Here is a 6262-nt window from a genome sequence, read left to right as displayed (position 1 = left end):
GGGCTGGAGCTGACTGGTGCTCGGGGCCGCCCACGGGCACTTGTAATGCACAATCCCTGTATGACCTACTGGGGGCCTGAGGGGTCTTTGTTTCCTTTCATTTGAGGAGGGGATTCCTGACCACTTGGCGGGGAAAAGGGCATGCCCTGAGCCCTCCACTCCATTCCCACTTGTGTGTACCTGCCACAGTCACCTTGCAGCAAAAAAGCTGAGGCTTAGAGGACTCAATGCACAAATAAAACAAGAGAAAACAAGATGCTCATCCCACGTCCCACGGTGAGCTGGGACAGGGGTGGAACGAGGTGCCTCCACCCCGCGGAAGGGAGCTGCTCAGAACGACCTCGCAGGCTCGCTGGGGTCTAGTTCTGGGAGGGCGGTGGCTGATGGCCTGAGTGAGCCATTAAGTGTGCCTGCGCTCTCCTGTCATTATTTCTGAGGACATGTCATTGTCCCAGTGAGCAGTTATCACCCAGTGAAGAATTTATACATCTCTGAGCAGTGGATAACTTGCACAACAAAAAGAAATTTGATAGAAAATACTTAAAAATTCTGCATAATCAAGTTTTTCTAAGTATTTGGGCCATTAATTTTGTCTGTAAATCTAATAGCTACAGAACAGCTGGGTGTGCTTCTAGTGTGTCTTTCCTTGTTAGGCATGATTTATTTATTTACTTTTCAGGGTAATAATCATATCTTTGGTATTAAATATTAGGCTCAGACTCTCTCCCAAAAGACATAACTTATAATATTATGGGGACATTCAGTTTAATGATCTTTGGCAATTTTTGATGCTATCGTGGAAAATTAGCTTAGAGCAGCTGCAAACATGAGAGTCAGGAGTCTTCATCTGCACTGTATTTGTGATAAAACAGTGGCTGAGAACTGGTCATGCAGCCCATTGACCTTCCCAGACACAGTGACAATGTGCCTTCTGTGGGGTTTCCGTCATGGTAACTGAATTGCAGAGAATTCATGGAAGCCTCCAGTGTCTGCTCTTTGGAGACCATTCATTTTCCTTTCCCATTTTTCTTTTAATTAAGGTAAAAAGTCAAACAATCTTTTTGACTATGAACCTTTGGAGGCTGCTGTTCTGTATTCTGTAGACATCTCTACCACCTCTCATAGCTTCCTCCTAAAATAGTCCCACACTCCAACTTTTCCTGTGGGTTGGAGATGAAATAAGGACACTGAAATAAGGCGCAGGAACAAGAGGTCCACCTCATACATTTATTCCTGTATCTGGACTGTGAAAACACAGATGAAGAGAGTTAATGAACCTAAAAAATGAGCATTCTGTTTCCTCAGTTTTAGAAGAACTCTCACTCCGTGATGGGTACTCTGCTCCTCACTTTGGGACCATTCACAGCGTTCCCTCTGTCTCCTTTTGAAAGAATCACCATGGTTACAGTGTTCAGTGTGCTCTTTGTGAATCAGGTGGGGAAGAAAGAACGGTTTTTCCTGAAGCACCCAGAAGGGAAGACTTTCAAACAGAAGGTGTTACCTAAAGATACCCTAAGAGACCATGCAGTGGGGTCTTCCTCAGTGAGCCAATTACGGGACGGCCCTGGAATGGGGAGAAGTGAGGAGGTGGCACAGGTAGTGCAGAAGGCCCAAGGCAGGCACACCTTTTCTGTGGCTGGGTGCATCCTTTCCTCACATGCATTGCTTTGTGGAACACGCCTCCTGGAGGTGTGTCTGGGTGTGCTTCTGGTGTGTCTTTTTTGCAGCAGCCAGTTACTCAGTTGGGCTCACAGGCCATTTCCAGTGAGCTTTTCTCTGCTTGTCCTAGTCAGAGAAAGCTTTCAGAGACAACCCTCATGCCCTCTGAGAAATCCCCCTCAGGTTTAACCATACAGAGGAACACATGCAGGCCAGGTTCATCTTGGATGGTATTTCTCTTGGTGTCTGATATAACTGACACCCTCTTCCTCTGGTTTAATGAGCAGTATGTGATCTGATTAAATTGCTTTTCATACTTATTTCTATCAATGTCGTGGGACTCTCATGTAGGCACCCAAGTTAGCCCCTCACTTCTGAGAAATTGCCTCCCTTCTTTGTCAAGCTTTTATGAAAACAGGAATTTATGGAGCTTTTAAATAAAATCATGGCTCACACTAGCACAAGACTGTTACCAGGAAATGTCACTGGACCTTAGCTTCTCCCTCTTTGCAGGCACTCCTCATCTGCTCAGAATAAACACACTGAGTGCCAGCTTCGACCTGCCCACCTTGGCCACAGGGAGGGATGTCTCCTGCAGGCCCCATCCAGCTGCTGGCTGTGTTCACACACACGTGTGCGTGTGCAGTGTACCCAGGGCATCTAACTGGGAGCCACGAGCCACTGTGGCCTTTGAAGTTTGGCTGGTCTAAATTGAGATGGGCTATAACTATAAAATACACACTGGAGGGAGAGAGAACCAAGATGGTGGCATGAGTAGAGCAGCGGAAATCTCCTCCCAAAACCATATATATATTTGAAAATACAACAAATACAACTAATCCTAAAAGAGAGACCAGAAGACACAGGACAACAGCCAGATCACATCCACACCAGCGAGAACCCAGCGCCTCATGAAGGGGGTAAGACACAAGCTGCGGCCCGGCAGGACCCAAGCGCCCCTCACCCCAGCTCCTGGCGGGAGGAAAGGGGTCAGAGTGGGGAGGGAGAGGGAGCCCAGGATTGCTAAACACCCAGCCCCAGCCATCCGCACCGGAGCGCAGACACACAGTACATGCGTGGGGTGCTGGAAACTAGGGAAACAGTAAGACCTGTGAGCGAGTCCTTGCAACTGGTGCACCCAAGACAAAGAAAAGTAAGTGCTTTTTGAAAGTCTTAAAGGGACAGGGACCCCACAGCTGGACGGAAGCACCGTGGGACACTTAGCCCAGCAGCTGCGAATCCTGGGGAACTCTGGGAGCCCGAACCCCCACAGCACAGCTTGGAGGCCCCTCACTGCGATAAACAGTGTCCCCCCTGTTCCCCCTCTGACGCGGCTCCGCCATATTGGAGGAGCAGCCTGAGGCAGGCCATGCCCACAGCAACTGCAGAGCTAAATAAACTCCATAGTAGCCGGGCAAGATCAGAAGCCCTGTCTGCACGCAGCTGCCCAGCACAAGCCGCTAGAGGCCACTGTTCTCCCAGGAGAGGAAGGCCACAAACTGGCAACAAGGAACGTTCTCTTACCCAACACACACACCAGCTCCCCACAAATATATCTATCACCATGAAAAGGCAGAAGAAATTGATACAGACCAAGATCACAGAGGCAAACCCTGAAAAGGAGATAGACCTAACCAGTCTTCTTGAAAAAGAATGAAAAATAAAGCTCATAACCATGCTGATGGAGCTACAGAGAAATATGCAAGAGCTAAGGGATGAAGTCCGGAGGGAGATTACAGACGTCCGGAGGAAGATTACAGAAATGAAACAATCTCTGGAAGGATTTATAAGCAGAATGGATAAGATGCAAGAGGCCATTGATGGAATAGAAACCAGAGAACAGGAACGCATAGAAGCTGATGCAGAGAGAGATAAAAGGATCTCCAGGAATGAACCAATATTAAGAGAACTGTGTGACCAATCCAAGAGGAACAATATCTGCATTATAGGGGTACCAGAAGAAGAAGAGAGAGAAAAAGGAATAGACAGAGTATTTGAAGAAATAATTGCTGAAAACTTCCCCAAACTGGGGGAGGAAATAATCGATCAGACCATGGAAGTGTACAGAACTCCCAACAGAAAGGACCCAAGGATGACAACACCAAGACACATAATAATTTAAATGGCAAAGATCAAGGACAAGGACAGAGTTTTAAAGGCAGCTAGAGAGAGGAAAAAGGTCACCTACAAAGGAAAACCCATCAGGCTATCATCAGACTTCTCAACAGAAACAATACAGGCCAGAAGAGAATGGCATGATATATTTAATGCAATGAAAGGGAAGGGCCTTGAACCAAGGATACTGTATCCAGCATGACTATCATTTAAATATGAAGGAGGGATTAAACAATTCCCAGACAAGCAAAAGTTGAGGGAATTTGCCTCCCACAAACCACCTCTACATGGTATTTTAAAGGGACTGCTCTAGATGGGAGCACTTCTAAGACTAAATAGATGTCACCAGAGAAAATAAAATCACAGCAAATAAAACAGACCAACCAAATACTAACTAAAGGCAAAAAATAAAAACAACTACCCACAAAAGCAGTTAAAGGAAGCACAAAAGAGCACAGAATTAAACAATCAACATATAGAGAACGGAGGAGGAGGAATAAGAAGGGAGAAAAATAAAGAATGACCAGACAGTGTTTAAAATAGCTCAATAAGTGAGTTAAGTTAGACAGTAAGATACTAAAGAAGCTAACCTTGAACCTTTGGCAACCACAAATCTAAAGCCTGCAATGGCAATAAGTACATACCTTTCAATAATCACCCTAAATGTAAATGGACCGAATGCACCAATCAAAAGATACAGAGTAATAGAATGGATAAAAAAGCAAGACCCATCTATATGCTGCTTACAAGAGACTCACCTCAAACCCAAAGACTATAGGAACAAAGAAAGACTGAAGGAACAAAACAGCAGCAGAATCATAGAACCTAAGAATGGACTAACAGTTACCAAAGGGAAAGGGACTGGGGAGAAAGGGAGGGAAGGGAGGGATAAGGGTGGGGAAAAAGAAAGGGGACATTACGATTAGCATGTATAATGTGGGGGGGGCATGGGGAGGGCTGTGCAACACAGAGAAGACAAGTAGTGATTCTACAGCATCTTACTATTCTGATGGACAGTACAGTAATGGGGTTTGTGGGGGGATTTGGTGAAGGGGTACCCTAGTAAACATAATATTCTTCATGTAATTGTAGATTAATAACAACAAAATAAATAAATAAATTAATTTTAAAAAATGGTTAAGATAAAAAAATACACACTGGATTTCAAAAACCAAGTACAAAAAAATTGTAAAATATCTCAATTTCTTTCTACATCTAATTAAATGTCAAAATAACATTATGGATATATTTAAATGAAACACTATTCAAATTGATTTTACTTATTTCCTTTTACCTTTTAAATTTTACCCATTTTTTCATTTTGGATTAGTTTGGGGTTTTACATTTTTATTTTTTTCACAGATACATGCAGCTTACATCATCTTTGTCTTGGACAGCCTTGGCACGGGCAGTATAGCCACCACTAAGAGCCAAGGTGTTAGGGACATGTGGATGCTATTCCGCCCCCAGGCAGCTAATACTGGCTGTCATTGTCATTTGAGGTCCAATGAGTCTTTTGGACTCAGTATGTCTTTTTACAATACTAGAAAATGTCAGATGCACTTAAATGTTTTTAAGATACAATAAAAGTATTAACAATAAATAATTGAATCTACAGTATAAAAGGAGACTATGCACAGTGTACTGCATATTTAGGAGATGTATGTAATATGTATAAACATATAACTACTACAAACAAGATGAGGCCTAGTTAGCTACAAACTTCCCATTGCTCCTCACTAGACAGCATGCACCCTTAGCTGGGGCCAGTGAATCACATTCTCTCTGCCTGGGTTTCCTGCCCTTGGTCTCCCTGTTCGTCCCACACCACACGCTCTGTTCTGGAATCCCTGCGTCCTCAAATCAGGACTTCCAAAACCAATTGCAGAGATAGCTTTCAGTGACTTTATGGGCAATCTCTCAATAGGAGGATTTAAAGAACATTTTCAAAAAATTCTAAAACGATATTTCCGACCGCACTGGCTCTAAGGAGATTAACTCTGCTGACCCCACTCTCTGCAAAAGGCCAGCCGGAGGTGGCATCTCTTTGCATACTTGGTGTGCGGCTTGGTTCCCTCTTTCTGAATACTGTGCAAGCTGGGAAATCTGGCTGCTGCTGTCTGTAGTGTCTCTCTTGTCTGCCCTGAGTTTCTGACCTGCAGAAGTCTCACTCCCCAGCCTGGTTTTGGGTGAGAACAGTTTCCACACTGATTCCAGAATGATTGGCTACTCAATTTGTCCACAAATATTTGACTCTCCAGTGCTTTTCTGCTTTGCTATTAAATATGTCCCCCATCCCCATCAAGACCCCAAACAGTTGATCAAAATATCTATCCAATAAAACAGTTCTCATTAGGAGAACTTCTCCACTTAATTAAGTCTGTTTTAGAGGCATCAAAACCCACTCTGGTTTCAAGGTATACTAGAGTGCTCTCCAATGTGCAGAAAAAGCATTCAGAATTTTGTTTTCAAATATTTTCTTGGGTTA

Source organism: Manis javanica, chromosome 1 (assembly GCF_040802235.1).
Source record: "Manis javanica isolate MJ-LG chromosome 1, MJ_LKY, whole genome shotgun sequence".
In the NCBI taxonomy this organism is placed as follows: Eukaryota; Metazoa; Chordata; class Mammalia; order Pholidota; family Manidae; genus Manis; species Manis javanica.
The sequence above is the reverse complement of the archived record's forward strand: the minus strand, read 5'-3'. Positions refer to the sequence as shown.